The sequence below is a fragment of the Macrobrachium rosenbergii genome, chromosome 50 (assembly GCF_040412425.1).
Source record: "Macrobrachium rosenbergii isolate ZJJX-2024 chromosome 50, ASM4041242v1, whole genome shotgun sequence".
In the NCBI taxonomy this organism is placed as follows: Eukaryota; Metazoa; Arthropoda; class Malacostraca; order Decapoda; family Palaemonidae; genus Macrobrachium; species Macrobrachium rosenbergii.
In genome coordinates this window covers 24,831,518-24,858,258 of record NC_089790.1, presented here as the reverse complement: position 1 = coordinate 24,858,258, position 26,741 = coordinate 24,831,518, and the positions used below count along the sequence as shown (strand labels likewise).

The window sequence follows — 26,741 nt, the reverse complement described above, 5'->3', positions numbered from 1 at the left end:
GAATGTTTAGTGTGTAAGTATTCATTGAACGTTTAGTGAGTGTTTAGAGTTTAATGAATATTTAATGTGTGTTTAGTGAGTGCTTAGGGTTTAGTGAATGTTAGTGTTTAGTGAATGTTTAGTGTGTAAGTATTCAGTGAATGTTTAGTGGGTGTTTAGGGTTTAGTGAATGTTTTGTGAATGGTAGTGTTCAATGAATGTCTTGTGAGAATTAGTGTTTAGTGAATGTTTAGTGTGTGTTTAGTGAGTGTTTAATGAGTGATTGGTGAATGTTCATTGACTGCTTAGTGTTTAATGAGTGTTTAGTGATTTAATGAACATTTAGAGTTTAGTGAGTATTTAGTGATTAGTGAGTGTTCAGGGCTTAGTGAGTGTTAATGTATAGTGAGTACTTAGTAAATATTTAGTGTATAGTGAATGCTTAGTGAATATGCAGTTAGTGTTTAGTGTTTAATTAATGTTTAGGATTAAGTGCGTGCTTAGTGAATGTTTGCTGAATGTTTGCGGTACAGTGATTATTTAGTGAGTGTTTAGTGTTTTATGAGTGCTTAGTGGTCATTTAGTGTAGAGTGAGTGCCTAGTGAGTTTTGAGTATTCAGTGAGTGTTTAGTGTTATAGAGTGTGAGTGTATAGTAAGTGTGAGTGTGAGTGTATAGAAAGTGCGTGTGTCTAGTGAGTGTGAGAGTGTAGTAAGTGTGAGTGTTTAGTGAGTGTAAGTGTATTGTGAATGTTAGTGTTTAGTGATTGCACATTACTGTTCCGTTAGTGTTCAGCGACTGTATGCAAAGAAAGTGCTGTAATTTACAGGCACCATTTATGCTAAACACTGCTTAGATCCAAAAGCAGATGCTTAGGCCTTGGCCACAATGGTTGGAGTGCTTAAGCCAACCTGTTTTTGTAAGGTAATTTTTCTCTGGGAAAATGGGTCAAATAATAATAATAATAATAATAATAATAATAATAACAATAATAATAATAATAATAATAATAATAATAAAGTATATACTGTAGTACGTACTATGAGTTGGACCGAGACCTTTCAATATGGCCGCCCGAGGTCACAAGCTCAGCAGGGAGATCACCACTCAAGTGATGACGCTCTATGGTATTAACCCGGTATGTATCCACCTTTGTCAAAGTCCAGGGTAAACTCACTCTAAGTAAAGTAGACGGCCGCACGATGATATCGTTTAGTAATATACAGTAATTGTCAACCACACATAGAAATGGGTGTATATAATACCTTCATCCCTGAAGGGCTGGTACTAAACGTGGCGTCCCAAGGAGCTTCCACCATGTTTAGTAGGCTACTAGCACCTCGGAGTAGGTGGATACATACCGGGCTTATTCCAACTTATGTACCACTGTTACCTAGTTCCTATTTTTATCGCGTCTCCCCAAAAGTAGAGTGAACATTACTTCATTTTAATGTGGAACTGAAGGTTACGTGATGCCAGCGTTTTAACGTCAAGATATCAATCGTAATTCGGTAATGTTTATCGGCTGTCATAAATCTAGTAATTAAAATAGAACAAAACATTTTCTTGAAAAAATCATCGCAACATTCATGAATGTTCAACATCAAATACCTATTATTGACAGATAATTACGAAATACCTTTGTTTCCGTTTCTAATTTGTGCAGGATTATGTGTACTGATTGTCAGCCGTCTACTGTGACATGGTGAAAATTATTTTTTTTCTCTTTTGATAGAATTCTCAGCCGTTGTAGTATGAGGAGGGTTAGAAGAATAAAGGGTCAATAAAAACTGGAGATATTTGTATGCTAGTACCACGTAGCTTTGTTACCTGCCGCCAGGGCGGCGCTGCTTGCAACTTCAGACACCCGGGAAACGCGGAAATTGTCTGAGTGCAGAGTGTGTCCTGAGATTTTGTTTCATTCATTATCTTCACTGTGGCACGTTGTGCAACTTATATTTGCAGAAACAGGCATAAGAATTCTTCAAGAGAAGACTGAATAACATTTCACAGGTTTGCAAAGCATACCGAATTCTATTTTACCCATAATTACGTAAGTGCTAGTCAGACCTGTTAGCAGCAGAAACAGTTTCAGTTAACATGTCTTATGTTTTCATCATATCATTGAGGTACGTAAGTGCAGTGGCGATTTCAGTTTTAAATTTAGAATATCACTCATTTTATGTATGTCACATAAAATCAAGTAAAAAAATCTTTCGGCATTAAATGTGCATAGTAGTAAGTAGGTCCACAGGCCTATAGGCTACTGGTTACTGTAAGGATGCCTGCTGTATTTTGTCAGTATTTAAGAATTCTTTGCAGTACGTAGGCCTGCAGGATACTGTCTATGCCATCAATATTTCAACTTTAGACAGGTAAAGGTAGTGACACATTAGTGCAATAAAATGCCATCTCTCAAACGTGGGTTCTCAACGAGATCCCTTAATGCCTCACTTAGCGAGAGCACGGTCTAAGTCGAGGGCGAGAATATTACAGGATGACGTACACAAACGGGAGAAAACTTATTTTAGTCGATACGAAGTCAAAACAGTTTTTTTTTCAAGTATGTAACAAATTTTGGTTTAATTCATGTTTTCGTCAGACAATATGTCAAATAGATTGGTAATGGCAAAAAGAAAAAAAAAGTTTGGTAACCTAGGCTACACCTATACCCTCAAACCAACCGCTTGGTAAGATGCTGTATTATTTCAATCTTATTCTAAGGACGACTCACTTCTGCGTATATGAAAATAAGTTCCATAAGCTAAAAGTTATCGATTCATCATGCCATGGAAAAAAGAGCCTTCAAAAATAGGTAACCAGCTAGGAAAAGAATCTTGACTCAGGCAAACATTAGGCCTATGGCAGTGGACTCGGCAGGTATTTTTAGTGATTTGTCCTTCTTTTAAGAACAGTTTATACCGGATAACTCATAGCTACTGTGTAGTAGTCCGTATATATCAAATCTCTCGAAGTATCGCTTCCAAGCCTTAGAACAAAAAGGAATAACTGCTAGCCGTTGTGTCGTCGGGTTGTTTACAGGACGCTGAGCTTGGCGGGAAAAAATCATTTAGCTGAACGTTTTTTCAAAACTCTAGCTAAACAATGCTCCCTGACATACCACAGTAACTAAACGCGCTCAGCAAAATGCAGTTTGTTAAACGAATGGGATACCGCCTGCATAGTGACGCTATTCTTGATTGTCACTAAAAAAAAAAAGTTAGGCAGTAGGTATATACGCCTGGAAGCTAGTTTTAAACCTAAACCAGTGATGTACGTACCAGGGCAATAGTTGTATATACAGTATATATATATATATATATATATATATATATATATATATATATATATATGTGTGTGTGTGTGTGTATATATATATATATATATATATATATATATATATATATATATATATATACATACAGACAAACACACACACACACACATATATATATATATATATATATATATATATATATATATATATATATATAACGATAAGGTACTCTTAACTTCTCGATTTCTTCACACTTTTTAGATACGCATGTCACAACAATGAAGAACCGAAGAAGAAATTCTGACGCCCGAGCAGGATTCGAACCTGAATCCAGGATATCAGAACGAATTAATGTCCATACCTGACTGTTAAAGAGGGTATATAAGTATATTCCTCCTCATATGTACGTATATCTGTCGAATTCAGATACATTTACTACAGCTAGAATAGATCCACCCTCACCATCCTAGCTAAGTGGTTATCGTTTATTATTGCCTAAGGAAAAAAAATATACACATATATACAGTATATATATATATATATATATATATATATATATATATTTATTTATATATATATTTTTATAGAGAATCTGCTGGTCAATTTTTACCAGATATGTAAGTAATTGTAATAACCACAATGCCCTCCAAACAAGCTCTAGTAAATGTATATGAATTTAACAGATAGGCTATATATGCGTGAAAATAAAGTTATATATTCTTCTTCACGGTCAGGTGGATAACGTTACCTCTCTGATATTGCGGATGCGGGTCCGAATCCAGCCCGGACATCAGAATGTCTTCATTTGGTTCTTCGTTTAGATCTTGGCTATGCAGTGACAGGAATATTCAAAAAGTGTTAAGAAGTCCAGAAGTTCAGAGGGCATTGTGGTTAAAAACAATTATATATGTATGTGGTAAATAAAAGTGACCTGTAGTCTCTCTCTCTCTCTCTCTCTCTCTCTCTCTCTCTCTCTCTCTCTCTCTCTCTCTCTCTCTCTCTCTCTCTATATATATATATATATATATGTACATATATATAGATATAAATACTTGTGGGTATGTTAAAATAATATTTAGAATTATTTGTACATATATATCACTGATTGATGAACATAAATCAGCAGTGTAGCTTTTGTTTGATACAAGGGATATTTAGAATAAATTATTTGCTTGTACATATTTTACCGGCTGTTCGATATAAATCAAAATTTTTTCGTTAAATGAGAATGTACAGTTATCTATATGCATTTAGATTAGTGATCACTCATTAAGGGAATACATTTTCCTGTTGTAGCTGTATTTGACATGACAATATAATATTGGCATGTCAAATACAGCTACAACAGGAAAATATATTCCCTTAATGAGTGATCATTAATCTAAATGCATATAGATAACTGTACATTCTCCTTTAACGAAAAAATTTTGATTAATATCGAACAATCGGTAAAATATGTACAAGCAAATAATTCATTCTAAATATTCCTTACATCAAACAAAAGCTACACTGTTGATTTACGTTCGTCAATCAGTGATATATATGTACAAATAATTCTACATATTATTTTAACATGCCCACAAGTTCAGACATAAACAGCTTCAGATAGGTGATTCTTTTATGAGAAATTCTTTACTTCACATAAATCAGCATTTCATGTTTTTCTCTTTGTTTAGTTAAAAGAGAACATATAGTTACTGGTATATAAATTAGATTACTCACTGCTTAATAAGAAAATAAATTTCTCTCATCAAATTGTATTTACCTTTCCAATATTTGAAATGCAGATTAGAACGCGAAATCCTTAACTTCAACTGCAGTAGCCCTCAGAATAACCATATTTTGACATATATTGCATAGTAATGGTTAAGTTACCCGTAACAAAATGTTATATTTTTGTAATAATTAAACGAGAGAGAAGAAGAAGGAATGTGTTGCCTTAGTATTTCGTGACTACAATACAGTGCAGTGTGTTGGATCGGGTGTTTCAATATGGCCTCCGGAGGTTACACGCTTGGCAAGGAGATCACCAGTTCATGTTGCTGATTTTCTATGGTTAGAATTCTTGGAATCCTTTCGTCGGGAAGTCTAATAGGTCACAAACGGAATATGCTGAAGATTACGAAGCCAGCTTTTCCATGGAGCTACAGGGAACCAGGTAGGCTGTACTGGCAGTGATTCTGAGAAAAATCTCGGGGCGCATAAGCAGATCAACTGAGGCAATTTCGAGAGGATCGCTTGGTTTCTTTTGCTATGAGGCTTTCTTTTGATGAAAAGGAACCAGAGAGACGCTTCCACTCCAAAATCAAGAAAGAAGTTGGAAATTGCTCCTAGAGGAGGGCTCCTGCAGATGATGTTTTTAATTACAGCGGCATCGCGAAATTTGTAGAAGATTCTGGTTTCCATCAGATCTCTATTCGAATTTTAATCGAGTCTAGATATTAAACATTGATGTACTTTTATCTTTGTGTCTTATTGTACTTCATATTACAGTTTGTTTAATTCGACCTTATAGATGTAGGTGTATGTTGTTGCTACGCCCTCAAAAAATTTTTTGACGTATTTCTGTAGAAGGGAATTTTTGTTTTTATTTGAGTTATATTGTACTACAGTGTTTTCGTCTGTTATTATTACTGTTATGAACATAGCTTTTTTTTTCATTTAAATCATCTTACATCTTACTGCCTTTCGTAAGTGAGCTCATAATGAGGAAGATTTAGTGAACTAATCCATCTGTCTGTCTGTCTGTCCGTCTCTTGTCTTCGTCAGTTGCATTTGTAAGCATGAATTTGCCCGAAGCAAGCATGATTTCTTCAGGGCACTGTAATTAATATAAATCATAATTATATATTTCTTAATGTCATTCATTTGGTTTCCAAGAGGGGAGAGAGAGAGAGAGAGGGATAAGTATTGGGAGGGGGAAGGGGGAAATTATTCCTCACTTACCGATGACTGTGTCCCTAACTTGCTTCAAAAAAGATCGCAGGGTCAAGTCACAGTACCATGAATTTCCCCATCGATTGTCTGGCGCGCGAGTGAGCGAAATTCCCAAATTACTTCGTTCACCTGTGACCGCGCAACAAGTGTTCGAGTGTAGAGCTTACTCGAGGCGGTTCATGTCAAAGCAGGTGGTCTTTGAATGCCTTTATGTTGGTGCTTAGAAGCTGATTCACAAAGTAAATGTCATTAATTATCTTAATTCGTCTAAAACGATAACATTAGCCTTTGCAAATAGCGATGAATAGATGACATTTCTTTCACAGAAAACCATATCATCCTACCTGGCAACTCGTTGGCGAACTCTACGGCATCCTTACTCCAGTTCGTAGGGCAGTTGGTTGTGTGCGTTTGCATCCGAAGGTCTTGTGGTGGTTGTTAGTGTGCTTCGGGAGGTAACGACCCTGCCTTCAGGCCCTGTAAGTGTTCCAACGTTTTCTCAATTTGTAATATATATATATATCAAATGTTTGTTCCTCGAGCTTACATAGCTGCTTCTTGGGTGAGTTCATCTCCAACTGTCTCATTGAATGTAATTATTAGTTAGAATTTTTTCAGTTTACCAGCGAGCGTTTAAAAATACATACTATGGACAGATTGTAGTCTGTCTGATATGAGGTACCATGCGGGGAAGACTTTTATGTTATGATATTATATATCTAGTTGGAAGTAGAACTCATCTAAAAAGAGAAGGAATAAAGAATCACACTTTGTAGTTTTTCCCAGTTTATGACACTGTAGTTTTTCCCAGTTTTTGAACATTTACTTGGAATATGGTATTTCATTTTGCGACGAAAACATGGTGATGGAAGGCTCTGCATCAAAGATTAAGGCGCTTAAGCTGTAATACATGGCATTGCCGAGGACTGATAATATTTCACTTTTTATTTGATGATATGAAAGATACTGATGATTAGAGAATATTGCATTATTTCCGTCTTGTTTGGCGAGTTTGCGAATGATTCAAGGTTAGTAGTATGAGATTCAGTTGTCCAGATGGAAAAAATGAGGTAAAAATTGTTATTGTTAAGGAATATAGAAAATTTTAAGTATATATATATATAATGTGAAAATATATGTATACTATATATATACATATATATATGAAAATATATATATATATATATATATATATATATATATATATATATATATATATATATATATATATATTGTAGGTAAGAGAGCGAAAAATCTTTTAGACTAATGTGAAATGTAGTTAGTGCAAACAATGCGAACTGTATGGAAACAGTGCAAGCCAATCGAAATTTTGGGTTTGCAAAATTCTGAACTATTTTTCAGTTGGATAACGATATTCTGATACTTAAAAATATGATGTTTACTTATATAAGTATAAATTATATATATGTATATATATTATATATATATGTATATATATATATATGCATATATTATATATATATATATATATATATATATATATATATATATATATATATATATATATATATATATATATATATAAAAGAATCATGACTTATTGGTTATGACAATCGCATCCCAAGTGAGAGGACCCTAACTTGGGTCACGGGCAAGGCAAAGCGTGTCGAACGTGAATTTTATTGTATATGTATATATATATATATATATATATATATATATATATATATATATATATATATATATATATATTATATTTGTATGAGTGCATTTGTTTATGTGGTAATGATGACTATTACGGCGGGATCTGGTATGTTTCCATATGTTCTTGAATTTATGCATCAGTTTATATACTGTAAATCAGATTGCGTATCATAACCTATGTGTCGGCATAGTAATTAGTATTTTACTTTATGGAATGTGTTATATACATTTGTTAACCATTATTAATTTTATACTTCTGCATTTCCTTACGCACTGTTTATACAAATAACGGTTTGAAAATTCAAAATCATTTGGGGACCTGAAAATTTCTGTCCAGAATTTTTAACCAAAGTTTTCAGAGGCCAAACTGTCGGATACCTTATTTATGAATACTGTCTTTTAATATTTGATAGAGTTGTGTTCGTGCCTATAGAATGTGTATGTGTATATACTTATATATATACATATACATATACTGTACATATACATACATACACACTCACACATCTATCTATCAATCTATCTATCTCCCTGTCTATATATATATACGTATATATATATATATATATATATATATATATATATATATTATATATATATATATATATAATATATATATATATATATATATATATATATATATATATTATATATATATATATATATATATATATATATATATATATATTGTATATATATGATTTTGATCATATTTGATGAGTGATTATTATATATCAAACATCACTGGGAAGAAATGAAAAACTTTTGTAAATCCTGACAGGTTGGTAAGCCACCCTCAGAGGACTGATATACTCGTATGTTCTAGTTACACAGTACATACGAAAATACAGACACCAGTGTTTTTGTAGACGAGGTCCTTCAGCCATTAGTGACAGGTCAACTTTTCACAAATCCCATTATCTAGCTGGAGCTCATATCTCTATTTTTTTCCGTCTCTGCAACCTTCCTTAATATTAAACATCTGGCATAATTTTTAAAAATTTAATTGATTAAGTTTATACTTGCCCTGAATGATATTCATGTGCTCAGGGAAACTTTCTTTTACAGTACTAGACTCTGTGATGTTCCTTTCCAGTTCATCAATAGAATGAACTCCCCTTTTTTTTTTCTCCTGTCCAGTTAATTGTGTTTGTTTTCACTAACATGTACAAAAATTCCACTGCTTACCTGTGCATTTCTTATACATCTTGTAACTGTTCTGTTCTCTTTCCCAATATTTTCCCAGTTTGAGCAATACAAATTTTATCACAAGACTTTCATGGAAGTCGGTATATACGCCTTTAGTATTGTCGGGCGAGTACTTATAAAGAACTCCCCAGACAATATTAAAGTCTTTATAAGTACATGTTTCATTGTTTTATTGGTATTCAGTGCGTGCTACATTAACGCCAAAATTCCTAAGTGGATGGGGAATATATCTGGTATTTTTATCATATAGCATTAAAAGCAGGTTTTTTTGCGTTACAAGTTTCTTTTTTATTATCATAAAATGTTTTTTTGTCTGCTTTTATTACACTGTCCGGTACAGTCAGGACATTTCAATTTCTTGCTTATACTCCCAGTCATATTTGTTTCATCATCTTTGTACTCAGGGCTACTTATACTTAATGCTGGTAAGAGCACGGATGTGAAAAGTGATTGCTTAACTTTATTACTGTGACCAGAATAAAAATGAAACAGTAGCCAAAATATTGGTGGGTTTTCTGTACACACTGTATTTACAATCATTACTATGCCTTTGAATTGGGTAATCCAAAAAAGTTCAAGCATTCATCCTTTTCCATTTTCGCAGTGAATTTTATTGATGGTTTCCAACCGTCTGTATGTTCGTATGTACTGCCTTGCTAGTATGTACATACGTATTTATGTGTTGAATTTCTACCACTTTGTATCAGTCCTCTGAAGATGTCTTAGCAATAAAAAGCCAACAACGGTCAGGATTTACCACCGTTTCATTTTTTCCCAATGGTGTTTGATATATTTATATACATACAGTACACACATATATATTGTGTAATAAACAGTATATATATATATATATATATATATATATATATGTATATATATATATATATATATATATATATATATATATATATATATATATATATTGTATATGGATATAGATATATATGATAATATATATATATATATATATATATATATATATATATATATATATATATATATATATATATATATATATATATATATATATATATATATATATATATATATATATATATATATATGTCAGGATTATTCATTCATAAGCTAAAATTACATATTTAACCATAAGAACTATGGAAAGGGTAACCATACAAACATTGATACAAAAAACAATAAAAAATACTATTTTTTATATTTTATCTATAATTCATTCATTATAAAAGTGTCGAGTTTAAAAAGTCTAGGGCTTAAGTTTAAAATGCTAAGCATATTGAACTCGATAAAACAAGATTAAACTCTATTCCTTTTAATAATAACCCCTAGACAAATGAACCATATGGTATTCTATTTCCATGTGTTTACAATGCCATATCTACTGTATATGGTCATCGTAAAAAAACGCGAAAGCGCGTGGTCCTGAATTTCTGCACCCCCACTTTTTTTTGTGGTGCTCGCATAGAAAACACGTGAGTCATTTTTGAGCATATATATTCGTGTGTGTACTTATGCTGTCCTTACGCACGGGGTCTTGTTCTTGGGGCAGCTCATAAGTGCACAGCACCTGAATGGCTGTGATCTGTTATCCACGTTATGTCAAATATATCTCTATTTATTCAAATTCATAAATTCGTGATTTAAAATAATCGTACTTAAATGAAAATTCTTATTTTATTTTTTGTTTCTTTTAATAAGTTTTCAGACATTTTCTAAGTAACTTATTTGTAACTATTGGTTTCCATTAATAATACCGTATATATAGAGAGATTATAGGATCTACTGGATACTTTTACCTGAAAAATATTTTAATAGCCACAATGGCCTTTTAAACTCTCGATTTCCCCCCGACACTTTTATGTGTGACTGTCCCTAGAAGTTTGCATCCGCAAAGGAAAAAAATGAACACGCTTCTCCTTCCGAGGCAAGATTCGAACCCACGCAAAAAGCAAGGAGTCGGGTCACTGTGACTATCAAAAATGCATCTAGAAAGAACTTTTATATACAAGATTTTGTTGCAAAATGTTATTAGACTTTTCTTCCCTCACTAATATTCTGAGCCTTTAAACCAGTTAAGAGTATCCAAATGTTATCACATCAGTCATTATTGACAGATATTGTAAAGTTGATCTCTAGTAACCTCAGTTATGTGCTGGGCTTAGCTTCTTAATTTTTAGCACCGCCCCCTTTATTCATCTATATTTGTTAATTTATTTCTTCTTTTTCGTACTTCCTACTTGATTACCTTGCCATTTTTCCTGTATATCTGTATATGACCTCATTTGTCATTCAGTTGCACCTCAAATGATCTTTCAATTCATCACCTAGCAACTACTGTACTGGGTTTATTCCCACTTCTTACCCTCTTTTACCCAGAAACATTCGCCACTGTCCCTAAGACCGCATTCAGGAATTTTATTAACTCCCAAATTCTCATTCTACCTCTGTGTCTTTCAACCTAGTTCACAATTTGTCCATTTCTCTTTCTTATCAAATATACTTGTCTTAATTTCAATATTTTCACCCGTTTCTCTCTAATTAAAAGTTTGATCTTTCTCAAACTTTGCCTTAATTAGATAATGATCAGATATAACTCCAGTCTCTCCTCTTCTCACCATTACATCCATCAACTTAATGTTCCACCTCTGTACTAACACATAATCTAGCAAGCTCTTTTCCTTTTCATTATGTTTTTCCCGAGTATACTTACAAATTTGCTATGGAAATCATATATTTCTAAAATCCTAGTCTCTTTCTTAATCGGAGCTCAATGCTCACCAACGACGCCAGCTCTTTCTCTGTCATAGAGTAGGATTGTTCTTTCTCTTTCATTCCTTTTTATTCCTGGATCACATACACTCATTGTTATTATTTTTCTCGCTCCATACTCAATCTTGCCCGTACAATCCCTGAATTAACACATTTGCATTCTATCTCCCGTCCTAAAAGTCTTCGTAACACTACAAGTGCAACGCCCTCCTAGCTCTACTCATTTCATCCAGCCCAGACGTAATTACCTTTTGCCCTTGCCAATCCTGTGAGCATTGGCCTTTCACCCTTGTCTCATTAAGTGCCAAAATGCCAAGCTTTCTCGCCTTAACTAAATCAGCTATCAAGTAATCCCTCTTCTCTGCTAAATTTCCATTACATTCAGAATACGAAAACTCATTATTTTATTCCTTTTCTAGCTTTTTGCAACGTCAATAAGGAGTATGGCTCTGCCCACCTCAATTCCGGCCATGCGATGACTTTCACACCCCGGAGAGCAGCGACGATGCTATTCTTTTCTCCTTCTGGTAGGCCCCAGGAGTAAAAACGTTGATTGCCATTTTCCTCAGGAGAAGAGGCTCATCTGCCATTTAGAGGCATTTATTCCCAACAAAGGCACTCCTCTCTCTCTCTCTCTCTCTCTCTCTCTGTATATATATATATATATATATATATATATATATATATACACAGTATTCACACACACGTGTATATATATGCATATACACAGTTACATACACATATTTATATTACTGTATATATATGTATATATATATATATATATATATGTGTATATATATATATATATATATATATATATATATATATATATATATATATATATATATATATATATATATATATATATATATATATATATATACATATACTGCTTCACGAGCTTCATTTTTTAAATACCTACATTTTAAAGATGTTAGTAAACCTCAGCTGAAATTCCTTATTCAGTTTTCCAAGTATAGCGGAGTGGTAGAAAATAGTCTTGTTAGTTTCTCTGTAACCTTTTATGTGGCATTTGTGAAATGGGTTTTGTAGTATTTTCTTCTTAATGAGAGGCGTTGTCAGACAGGTTGAATAAATGTCTTAACGCTGGTAACATATTATGGTGTTAAGTTCCATTCTTTGAAAACGGGGAGTATGCCTCATTTATTATTTCTGCCCCCTTCGTCATTCTGTTTCCTTTCACTGCTTATCTTGATACAGACAATAGGCTGCCACTCCCATCGGCCTCTAATAATAAAATGTACGGTCGGCGGTTGTAAATGCTAATTCATCATCACATAACAAAATTTACAAATCTAGCAAATTACCTTTTGGAAATGTGGTAAATAATGTACCTAGCTGTGGAGAATGAAATGTGAATAAATTGAAAGTCGCATAAACGCCACTTCTCTCTCTTCTCTGCAAATGAGGGCCAGTAACAGCCAGAACCAAAAGGTTGTTTCTGAGTGTTTCAGGAGTGTATTTGGAGCGAGTGTTGCAACTGTTGAGATGTTTCGTCGTCTTATTAAGCCACTCAAGAAAGATCTGGAGACCTTCACAAAACCAGGTTCCCATAAGCCTGAACTAATTTTACGTAGTGGCCTTCGATTTGATTGTATTTTAATGTCAATTCGGAAAAAAATATGAGTTCTGAAAAAAACTTTATTCTGCTTTGAATGGGTCTTTTTTATATTGATGAGAATATTTAAATCCAAACAGTTATGTCTAAGCAGTCGCCCAAGTTAAGTATTTCTATTTATAAGGGCTTGCCTGTTTTAACTAAAATTTTTTAGTTATTGTAATGAAATAACCAATAATAAGGTGTCTTCCGGGGTGCCGTTTATTAATATATTTCTGTCCAAGTCTGCGAAGGATCGGAATGCAAGGATAAAATGAGCATTCGTAAGTAGTACTTGTGCGTAAGTTTTGAATTGTTTCCGCCTTCTGTTTTATTAGTAAGAAGTGAATGATTGCCTGATGAATTGTTCTTCTATATATATATATGTGTGTGTGTGTGTGTGTAATTGTAATAGCCACAATGCCCTCTTAACTTCTCGAATTCTTCGCGCTTTTTTGGATATGCTTGTCACTACAAAGCCGTAAGATCCAAGCGCAAGAAATTGAAGAGACTGTGATGCCCGGTCGCTGGAAACGGGCATCACAGTCTCTTGAATTTCTTGTGCTTGGATCTTACGGCTTTGTAGTGACAAGCATATCCAAGAAATATAAAAATACGTATACAAAGAAAGCTCACATAAATGACAGATGGGGATTACAAAGGAAAAAACATGTACCTGGAATCCAACTGCTTTGGCAGTTCTACTAATTCTTCAATTGTGTTAGATTCCAGGTACATACTTTTTCCTTTGTGATCCCCATCTGTCATTTATATCAGCTTTCTTAGTAAACTTACTTTTATATTTCTTCAGTCTGCTAAGTGAATGACGACAGTCGAAAGGCCTCGCAGTTTTGTCTTTTATATATATATATATATATATATATATATATATATATATATATATATATATATATATATATATATATGTGTGTGTGTGTAGAATCTACTGGTCACTTTTACAGATACATATGTAATTGTAATAGCCACAATGCCCTCTTAACTTCTTGAATTCTTCGCGCTTTTTGGATATGCTTGTCACTACAAAGCCGTAAGATCAAGCGCAAGAAATTGAAGAGACTGTGATGCCCGGTCGCGGACGGGCATCACAGTCTCTTCAATTTCTTGCGCTTGGATCTACGGCTTTGTGTGACAAGCATATCCAAAAAAGCAAGAATCGAGAGAAGTTAAGAGGGCATTGTGGCTATTACAATTACATATGTATCTGGTAAAAGTGACCAGTAGATTCTACACACACACACACACACACACATATATATATATATATATATATATATATATATATATATATATATATATAAAGACAAAACTGCGAGGGCCTTTCGACTGTCGTCATTCACATAGCAGACTGAAGAAATATAAAAATAAGTTTACTAAGAAAGCTGATATAAATGACAGATGGGGATCACAAAGGAAAAAGTATGTACCTGGAATCTAACACAATTGAAGAATTAGTAGAACTGCCAAAACAGTTGGATTCCAGGTACATGTTTTTTCCTTTGTAATCCCCATCTGTCATTTATGTGAGCTTTCTTTGTATACGTATTTTTATATTTCTTCAGTCTGCTAAGTAAAGGACGACAGTCGAAAGACCTCGCAGCACTCCAGCGGTTCTTTTTCCTTCGTGGATTTTGTCTTTATTTATATTCATCATGTTCCAGATTTTCGTGATTCGGTTATACATACATACATAAATATATATTTATATATATATTATATATATATGCATATATATATATATATATATATATATATATATATATATATATATGCAATAGCTAAACAGATATAGTAAAATTGAAAGATATGATTTCATTTGCAGAATTAATATTGTAACGTTCTTGATTAATGCAATACCGATAAAAAAAGAGGTTTCATGAGTGTTATCTACTTTAAATTTTCATTACATTAAAAGACAGTTTGATAAGGAGGAGGAGGTAATTCAAGTTGTTTTAATATTAATTCTGGAAAACCGAATTCTGTAAGAATTTCATGTCTCTTGACTGTGTAATTCTTGAATATTTTTCCAAAATATTCCATGAAATGGCGAAGAGTAACTGAACTGGGGGCCAATATAACTTGTGGTTATCAAAGTTTCATGGTTTTTTTTAACCTATGTGTATAGTGATAACTACAGTTATGATTTTCAAGATACGCCTTTAGCAAACGTGAACTATACTTCGATACTGTAGTTTAATGATATGTGACGAAATATTTGCGTTACTGTAAGTGCATCGATGTCTTGAAATATTCACTGTAAGGAACGAAAAGATTCCTGGTGAGGGAAAGGATAGTTATTCTAGCTCATTAAAAATACAGTACTGTATAAATAAATAAAAGAAATGAATAAGCTTTGTTGAACACTGGGGGACGTGGGTGTATTACCCGCCTTATGCGGTGCCTGTAGGCTGCAGAAGCTAAAGACGACAGGAAAAAAAAAAAAAAACTGATATTTTCAGGTATCCCCTTTCCGCCTCTTCACATCTCGCTTGTATAGCTTTCAAATATATTATTTTGCGCATCTTCGCCCTTACGAATCATGTAGATAAAACCTGGTATCTACGTACCTAAGAGACACGAAATTACGTCAGTCTCGTATGAATGAGCCCACGGTAAATTAAACCCCATTTAGCTCGTAAGTAGATCCTCTTTTGAAAGACTAGATTTTGCCTTGGTAGATGAAGGTCTTTAGGTACCTTAATTGTTGCACGTTTACCACTCGAGAGAAAAGATACGCATGTCGCCTGCTGCGTTTATGGTCTTGTGACATGCAACCAGGTGCCTTCACATGTGCTGCAGCCTGCACAAAATGTAAACGTGTATTTTCCTGTGTATACAGCGCGTTCACACACTCGTATGAACTTATTTTCATTTGGTTAAGTACGTGTAAGTTTCTCTATGGTACGCGAGGTAGTCACTAAGGGTATCTGGCGGATAGAGGACAACATCAGTAAGTTGAGTCTGATAGTTCCTCTTGTACTGGTCAGAAAATTGCTTTACTTCCAACTTTGTAAAAGCGTTGACTAGCTTTGAACCGTTAAGTTTGATATGATTATTCTGTGGTAATTATATATATGACAGTCCAGTTGTAATCCTTGATGTCTAAATTAATTGATTTTCATCGCGTATATTAATATAACTTTTTGAACAATCTGCTGAAAGCAACTCCATTCAGAATTTGTAAAGAAGAGAGAGATTGCTTGTAAGCTAGTTCCACACCTCCAGGAGGCGGGGATAACCTCGTCAAGGCCCTCTCCTACTTGGATTTGGATATTATTTGTATCATTTATTGATTAAAAGAAATAGTGTTAGATCTGACCTCGGAACTGGATACAACCCCGCAGATCGAGTTAGCATTGCACGTGTATCGGGGTCTCTGAAATGATCGGTAACTTGGGATCTTGGCTCGTCCAGAAGAATATCCAGGAGCGTGTCTTAACCTACTTTGAAATATGTGCACTGGTTAATCAGTGAAGGTTGGAATGCAGAGTTGGCTTGATCCGAGAGAGAGAGCAAACCCTATTTTCATAACGGATGTCCGAGAGATTATTGCTTTAAACCGTATGAAGACGCTGATTACATTTTCCGTTTTCCTTTGAAGACGGAACTTGCAGGAAGCGGCGCGAGAGATGACCTGCTTTTGGATTCATCTTATTCTATCTAAACACGACGCTTCCTTCATCTTCCTCAAGCATTTGATATGACCTCCTCAGACTAGAATCCTTCCATGTCGCATTTCCTGATGACGGGATGCGCAAAGCCTTGAAATGATTAAGGTCCTCCAACTCTCTTCTTATTTAAATTCACGCTGAGGTAATTTGATGAAGATCATATGTATGATTCCTTTTTCAAGTAAAATGTATCAGGCCGCATATTTTTTAATTAAGGTGTCACTGCATGGCATCTCCATTAGAATACAAGTAAATACTTTTTTAATAATTATCGTTTGTGAAAGCAGTGGGAGGTCATAACTGTTCATCTAGACCACGACAGAATTTTGCATTGTTATTCGTCGACAATTCTAAGAAGAACCGCGAACAGACTGACAGATAAACAAAAGAACAAACCTGAATCTGTCGTATCTGTCCTTTATACTTTGCCAGTCTACTGTACATTAAAAAAATGGTTTCCGTCTGTTCGTGTGTCTTGAGTGAACTCTATAACATACGGGCAAACAAGTTAACTATATTTTAGTATGTTTATCCCAAGAGGTTAGTAATTTTACTCGGCCAACACCTGTTCTTTCAGTCAGTTGTTTCAAGTCATGTGATACATTGCCGCATCTTGCGATCCTTATACACGTGGCTCGCTAAGACTATTAAGGTACCCGTGCCTTCTCTGTTCTCCGTTCTAAAAAATTCCGCTGTGAAATCCTACCCAAGCTAAAGTAATACTAGTTTGCAGAGTGGTGAAAAAAATTCCTTTTCGGAGGTTTTGTCTCCTGTTTACTGCATAATGAAAGAGCAGTTTACAGTGAAGATTCGTTGTATCATTAAATAAGCAAAAGGCCCAACACGCTCGCAGCTTGCAAAAGCTCAGTACCTAAGCGTAGATATATCTTAATAGTAATTTTCACCGGACATTCAATGTGAAATGCATATTTATCGTGCATGCTGTCTAAATAAAAATGAGAGTCTAAAATTCAACCGCCAAAATTAATAGACGTTGCAAAAACCGACCCTTAAAAACTCATGAATAAATCAGAATGGAATTAATGTACGAGGTTATCACACCGCTTTTTGATCTACAGTTTCGGTTGATTTTCCATGAGAATAAAAAACATGTTTGAACTAGTTCACAACCTTTCCAAGTACTATTTTTGATATTTGCTGTGATGTGGTCATGGTTTGGAAGGTCAATGAAATAACTTATGCACACATTTTAAAACCATATACATAAGCACACAAACCTTTTTGCCATCTCTCTTTTCATCTATACCTTTTCTATTAGTCTTTTTGTCAGTCTTTCGTAGTTTGTAAATACTTTTTTGTATTGCACCAAAATTTACACGGGAAAATTTGTCTAAGTTACTTTTCTTCACGCATCTTCAAACTTTCTTGAAATATTCTTTTTCTTTTGGTAAACAAATGTCAAATAATCCCAAATTTCATGAGGTACCGATCTCTCTTCCTTCTCAAAATCATTGGGATTTATCTGCCCTACCCGAATACAAACCCCTTTTGCCCACCGAAGCGTTAAATCAACAAGTTCGGTGACTGCTGAGTTTGACTCGTCAATCAAAGAGCCTGTTTATTCTTCCGTCTAGTCATATCGGATTTCCTTAGCCTTTCTTGTTTATTCTTCCTGAAATCTAAATCTATATCATCACAATAGTAGACGATATAAGCACTACCATCGTAAATCGAAAAGACATATTCCCTAACTCACGCAAACTGGAAGATGACAGATCCTCAGAAAAAAATAATAGCATTCCGGAGACAAATATTTGAAAACTTTTCAAATGGTACATGGATATTGAGGAAGGAGCTTTTGACAAGGGTACCTCCCGCATACCTTATTATCCGCCCAGAGGACGCCACTGGCATAGGTAAGAAGCAACCGGAGGCTCATTTGTTAGGAGGGATTTGACACAATATGTTATTTGTGAAATGTTTTCCGATCTGCTCTGCCAAAGGCCGACGAGCTGAACGTCATTCTTGCTTGCCGAAGGACAGAAGGGGAATGATTTCCGGGAATGTTCCCTTTAGATTTTTGGTTTCTGTAAAAGAAAACTATTGAGATGGCGTTGTCTGTCCGTCTGCATTTTTCTGTTTGCACTTTTTCTGTCCGGCCTCAGATCTTAAAAACTATTGAGGCTAGAGGGCTGCAAATTAGTATGTTGATCATCCACCCTCCAATCATCAAGCGTACCAAATTGCTACCCTCTAGCCTCATAGCCTCAGTAGTTTTTGTTTTATTCAAGGTTAAAGTTAGCCATGATCGTGCATCGGATAGCACTATAGGACAGGACAACACCGGGCCGTGGCTGAAAGTTTCATGGACCGCGGCTGATACAGCATTATATCGAGACCACCGAAAGATAGATCTATTTTCGGTGGCCTTGATTATACGCTGTACTGAAAATTAGATTGCGCAGAAGAAACCTCGGCGCATTTTTTACTTATTATTGGTTATTGTGTGTACTAAGACGACTTAGTGGTTTAGGAACAACTCGACAGACTGGGATATGAAGGAAGGATGTTACCGTTTTGAGGAAAAGACACGTGAACACTAATTAAAGTATTTTCTCAAAGAATCCTTCCAGTGTTCGAAAGATGAGCGGATTTCGGCGTCCTTTCCTTGGGCTCCTTTCTATGGCTTCTTCTTTCTCGCTTTGCAATGACTTGAACGTATCCTGAACCTTTGTTCCTTTCGGTCTGATTTCTTTCCTTCAGTTTTTATTTTCCTTTACCTCTTCAGTCCGTGTTTCTCTTGGCCCTTCTTGGGTTTATAATTCCCTCGTTATGTTAGTTAAGGTTATATGTAGTTTAGACTTTGATTATATATATATATATATATATATATATATATATATATATATATATATACATACATACATATATATATATATATATATATATATATATATATATATATATATATATATATATATATATATGCAGGTATGTGGGAATGCATGCATGCATGTATGTATGTATGTATGTATATATGTGTGTGTATATATGTATGCACACTCGCGTTATTTTTCCACTATCTTTATTTTTCTGCTCTGAAGGGGTGGTGCCAGTGTGCGGCCTTCCGGTTTCTCAGCAATTTTCATATGGATGAGGTTGCTATCCCCACGCCCTTTTCTTTTATCTTAACTGACGCTGATGTAACAAAGTGTAGTGGTGTGCGCTTTATGGTCGCCATATCCTATACCTCACTACACACACACTTACACACACACACACACACACACACACACATATATATATATATATATATATATATATATATATATATATGTATGTATGTATGTATGTATGTATGTATGTATGTATGCATGTATGTATGTACGTATAGAGGTAAGCGTAATTTTTGCCGAATCCTATACCTTCACTTGGTTTTCTCCCGTTAGTCCTCATATTTCATGCCTTATCGCCTCTTCCCCTTTTGTTCACCCTGTTTCATACTCTTATCTACCCTCTTCCTTTTTTCTTTTCTTTTTATGCAGCCCTTCTCTCTCTCTCTCTCTCTCTCTCTCTCTCTCTCTCTCTCTCTCTCTCTCTCTCTCTCTCTCTCTTTCCTGCACTGCTTTTACACAAGGCTTCAAATTTCTCCTCTGTTCTTCTCCTTAGAAAACTTTTATGAGAACCAAAGAACTTCACTGTTTTACTTGTAAGCGATTTTTTTTGCCTCTCCTATTTTTGTCTAACATTTCTTACGTTTTATTTTCATTGTTTTGCTCTTTTAGAAAGTAAATTGTTTCTTGTTTTATCCTCATTCCCTCTTCCTTATTACTCATAGTTTGGAACAATCCATTACATTGTTTGATGACAATTATAATTTAGAACACCTCTTTTGATGGGGAGGTTGTGCTTTTAGGGGAATGACTTACGAATCACGATCAGTTTTCTTTTATTTTTTTCCATAAAAGAAAACTATTGAGGCGGCTTTGTCTGTCCGTCCGCACTTTTTCTGTCCGCCCTTAGATCTTAAAAACTACTGAGTCTAGAGGACTGCAAATTGGTATGTTGATAATCCACCCTCCAGTCATCAAACATAACAAATTGCAGCCCTCTAGCCTCAGTAGTTTTTATTTTATTTAAGGTTAAAGTTAGTCATGATTATGCGTCTGGCAACTGTGTAGGACAGGCCGTGGTTAAAGTTTCATGGGCCACGGCTCATACAGCATTATACGCTGTACAGAAATCTCGATTGCGCCGAAGAAACTTCGGCGCTTTATATACTCTTTTTTTTATAATCACTGATGCTAAAAGGTGTTGTCAGTCTTCTGTGAATGAACATCTGAATGAGCAGTTAAAACTTTGGATGGATTGCTTGCTGCGTCAGAGGTTTTAAACGAGGAGAGATTCATATTTGCATTTTTGTCTTGCAGAGATTTTAGCGTACTGCATATCTTCCCATCTCCGCCCGAGTATCAAACAAATTCCAAGTCTAAATTCTCTTGCCCGAGAAATACCTGAAGATATTCGGTCTCGATCTCAGAACTGCCACTTCTGTTATTCAAATTTTTACGACAGTCTGAGAGCAAGGCCTACTGCAATTTAGGTTTTTCTAGTGTACTTTTTCATATTTTCTGTCTACCGTTACAGGGCTATATAGCCTTTTATCTCCATATCTTCACTAAGATATCTTTTTTCTGTGGAAAGAAGATATCTTAGTTTCCTTGTTTAGTTTGACAATCAGCTTCGCAGTTATTGGTAAACTAGGATAATTAACTGGTTCAAAACAAACCCACTTTATAATTAACATGAAAAGGTTCAGTTCCCTACGTCTGTGTACTTAATATTGTTTTACAACAAATATGTCAAAGAAAAAAACATGAAACGGATGATAGTACCGGGAGAGACACTGGCACAAAAACGGAACTTCCTTGTGAGATGATTATGTTCGGTGATACAGAGTAGGATAATCCAAAGATCGTTTTGTGATTTTGCATTTGAATCCAGCCGCCATTGACGGTTGCTGGGCGATTTTCTCTAAAGTTACGGAAATTCTGTGATTTTTACTTTTTATTTTATTTTTAAAGGATATTTCCCATTAACTTACTTCCTCATTTCACCAGTTTTGAAGGGCAGTAAACGTGATTGATTGGTATTGTGTACACAACCATTGCTGCTTCCCTCTACTGCTGGATGGTCTTTGTTGTTTCAGGTTTGCCTTTATTTCATTTTCTTTCATGTAATGTTTCCAATTCCACAAGCTTGCTTGGAATGTTGGTGTCCTTATCCCCATGAATAATGACTATGACACTGCCCAGAGTATGGAAGATTCTATAATTGGTCTTCTACAACTTTGTTTCCAAAAGGTAACACCCACCGTCATTCATTGTGTCTGAACATTTAGTTAGGGCATGCTACTTGCCATGCATACCCTGATCATTCAAATTCTGCGCAGTTCAAGCTATCAGCTACTCCCTCCTGTGTAGACCTGTCGAAAAGCTTTTCTGACAGTGCCATGGACTTTGATACTCTCAAGTGTGACAGAGGCTGTAATGCTGGATTAAAGTGCCATGTTCTAGTGTCACAGAGTTTTTAGTTTTTATTCAGTTTAATTGCCACTTAATTGTTTATTTACCCAACCTTGTTTTATCAAATGTTTTGTTCTTACTGCGTCTTTTGCTGCTTTATAGTTTCAAGGCACATGACCATTCTCTTACCTTGTTCAGAAAGCCAGTGGCTTTCCGGTTTTTCCAAGAGTGCTTACATTGGTTATGAAACTTGGAAAGGCATGAAGGTATAACGACCGTATGGCTAAGACACCTTCCTTCTTTGCCGCAATCTTGCTCACTAGCACATGACGTCCTCTTACAAGCTTCTTATGTTCCATACCTCGTGTCAGTATCACCATAGCTCACCCAAGTCGACTTTCCAGGTGCCTAATACCCTGCTCAGATCAAAAGTTAAGTATATCTTAGTTTAACCAGACCACTGAGCTGATGAACAGCTCTCCTAGGGCTGGCCCAAAGGATTAGATTTATTTTACGTGGTTAAGAACCAACTGGTTACCTAGCAACGGGACCTACATTATGACGAGAAATTAATTTCTGTCACCAGAAATAAATTCCTCTGATTCTTCATTGGCCGGTCGGAGAGTCGAACGCTGGGCCAACAGCGTGCTAGCCGAGAGCTCTACCCACCCCACCAATGAAGAACTAATTAATAACATTATTGTGTATTTATAGCTAGGCAGGACACGACTTCATTTTTATTGATGAAAGTATTGAAGCACCGAGCAGAAAAGCATGAAGCGTGCTAGTCGAGAGCTCTACCCACCCCGCCAATGAAAAACTGCTCAGATCAAGAAAGGCAAATTAGGATGTAGCGGAACGGTCTTAAACGCTTCGCATAGCCTGCGAATCGAACCCTGGCCTCGCAGGTGAGGCCAGTTTCAAGACCATTTTCCCATATAAGAAAATTGTAAATATCTCTCTCGCCTTATCTTTTGGTCTCCGCCAGTCTTTGGAGAGAAAATAAAGAAAGAGCACTCCATGCATTTGCCAGGCCTTGATATAAAAAAGGGGCTAGTGAAGTGAGTAGCGAATTTATTGATTGCTCGAATGTCGTAATGAAGGTTGCACACTTACGGCGCATTATTAGAAGTAGGTCATTGTCCATAATCATGTCTATCATAAGCGGTAGGACAACGAAATTGGAAAAGAGCCGAGGGAATATTACGTAGGTGGAATGTCTTTCATGTAAAGGGTACTCCTTTTGGCCCGAATATTTGAGGTCACATTACATCTCTCTCTCTCTCTCTCTCACTAAAAAATGTATTACTTAATTGATGTATACGTTTTCATTTTGATGTCTCCGTTTTATAACATCTTGGCACAGGATTCTTATGTGTTTACCCTTTTCCTCTTAAAGTGAAAAGCATAATTTGATTCAAAATGGATTTCTTAGAAGCATCGCTGTAAAACCGAGATGATCTTTAGGAAATGATGGCGACTATTGTAATTTTTTTTTATCGCATTTGCATAAAGAAAGTAATACTACGAAGCAACACCCACACACAAAAACTCACGCACACACACACACACACACTATATATATATATATATATATATATATATATATATATATATATATATATATATATATATATATATATATATATATATATATATTATATACTATATGTATAAAACTATTATTGGATTTAATGTAACCTTGGCCATTATCTTTGTAAGCCAAGTACCATGGCTACCATAGACGGTTTGTAGCCTCGCTTCTTTAGGTCATAATATGTACACTGTAGGCAGTTGGACCAGCCCTATTAAATATGGCGTTGAAATGTACAACTTTGTTTGTACGTTAACCCCGAGGCAGAAATGGAAAAGTTGATCAATTTTATTTTCTTTCTTGTGTGTCGAAGCTTCCTTTACGTCTAGGCATTCCTCTTTTCGAAGTGACGAAACAGTGATAAAGCTCAGCATTGCGTTCTCTGTTATATAGTTTCATGGAGTGAACTACACAGCATTTTCTTATTTGGTGCGTTTGCCAGTCCCATTATAGATGGGTTGTATTCCTTCCGATTATCAGTAAAGTCGTCGGTTCAGGATTTTAGTTTCTTGTCGCATCTCATCATCGGCATAGTTAGGAACCCGTCTTTCTCCTTTAGTACTTCAACAAACTCTCTCTCTCTCTCTCTCTCTCTCTCTCTCTCTCTCTCTCTCTCTCTCTCTCTCTCTCTCTCTCTCTCTCTCCACAATAATTTACGGGTTCATTATATTTTATTTTAAGATCAAAGAGGTTCGCTGCTCAGTTCAATAAAATATATGGCATTATTGTCGCAACCACGAACGTAATGATATGAATTCAATTAAAAGACCTTTCCTTACCTGTTCCTTCATTCACAGAGCCTACTTCTACGGCGTGCAGTTCAAAGTGTGACGATATTTCGATGCTTCCCTCGTTTCGGATTTTAATTACTTTTCTTTCAGCCAGAGAAAGCGTTGAAGGATATACGTTTATTTACTTGGAAGGTCATATTACTAGGAAAGTTTGGATTAAATTGTATCTTCTTGCGTACAACACGTATTGGCACACCAGGCAAAAGCCTTACGTGTAGGCTTTACGTCAACAACGAGAAATTAGTGAATTGATGAACAAAGCCTAAAACAACCAAGAGTTAATTGGATATTTATCTTCAATAAGAAACTCTTCCATGCAACGGAAAATTAATGAGAAATTATTTACTTTTTTTCGTTACACCCATTAATTGTATAAAATTTGTGGACAGGCGATTGATGTTTCGTAATCAACAGGCTAATTTGTTTCAACTGAAATATGATATATTGCATACGCATTAATTCATTCTTTCATATCCTGTTTTAGCTTAAATTGTCGTTCTTTGGGTAACATTTAAAACCTGTCGTTTTCAAACGTTCTTTCTCGTGCCCGTACAGAGGCCATAAGCTTTTGCACTGCCTTACAAGAAGCGAGTGTTGAAAAATCTTTGGCATCTTTAACCTCAATTCCACTTTGCTTATATCAGTCAAAGGAATCGCTTCATTCATGGTACGTTGTGGAGAAACCATGTTTTCCAGCAAGGTGTCATCACTAGCAATGTCTGTTGACCCGGCAACCGGCAATCGGGAAGCAATACAATTCGGTGATGGTATGTCTGTTGTATCGATAACCACGATGGAGACGCTCATTCTCATTTTTATGCCTTTCTTACAGCAACTGACACTAAAATGAATATTCTGGAAGATGTTTTTTTAACTTAATGTTGTTATAAAGTAAATTTTTCCTTTAATAGTATTATTTTGTCAGCGTATCGGATGACTGATGTGTTTTTTCTGACGTTTTCATTTGTTTTATCGTATAAATATCTAATGAGGGAAGGTGAAAAGCGTAGTGTTTAGTTATCCTCTAAATGTTCTGGAAGATGTTTTTTAACTTAATTTTGTTATAAAGTAAAGTTTTCCTTTACTACTATAATTTTGTCAGCGTATTGGATGACTGATGTGTTTTTTCTGGCGTTTTCCTTTGTTTTATCGTATAAATATCTAATGAGGGAAGGTGAAAAGCGTAGTATTTAGTTACCCTCTAAATGTATGATTTACCTAATATTGTCGCGTCTAGATCACGGTAAATAATACATAATATCTATCTAGTATTATTGGACACTTATAACAACCAAAGAATAAAACGCTAATTAATCCTCTTGGTTTCTGTGTGTACCCAATATCGACTTAAGAGAGAGTATAGATTTTCTCTCTGTTCCAATAACCCAGCGGAGATTCTTTCCCACTACAGGACTAAAACGAACGAAAGTTCGCAACAGAAAGTCGCGAATCGGTTAATAAGATTGCCAGTGACGAGGGAAAGAGTTCAGGGAACGGCAGCCGTCATTTCCTCACCTTTCCTTGAAAGGCCGCGTGTGGTGCCGGTCTCCTGCCTGACTGGAAACGTCTCCTTTTTTTTTTCCCCTTTAGGGCAAATTATCGATAACTCGCTTGACATGGATCGCTCCGGCGGCGCGGAGGAAGAATGCAACAGCGTGCCATGATTTGGCGCGTTGTTGGTTAGAACTGGTTGGCCGAATAGTTCATTTATCGATTAGAGGAACACACACACGTAAAGGTCATGCATTGCAA

At 35.3% G+C, this 26,741-nt stretch overlaps 1 protein-coding gene across 1 annotated transcript in view; it reads left to right on the top strand.

Annotated features, from left to right (window-relative positions):
- The first annotated feature begins 1,847 nt into the window (after positions 1–1,847).
- LOC136832763 (uncharacterized) overlaps positions 1,848–26,741 on the top strand; it is a 689,728-nt gene continuing 664,834 nt past the window's right edge. Inside the window, exons 1-2 of the mRNA XM_067094295.1 lie at positions 1,848–1,991; positions 6,519–6,671. The gene's annotated coding sequence lies outside the window, so the exon portion shown is untranslated. The remainder of the gene's footprint in view (positions 1,992–6,518; positions 6,672–26,741) is intronic.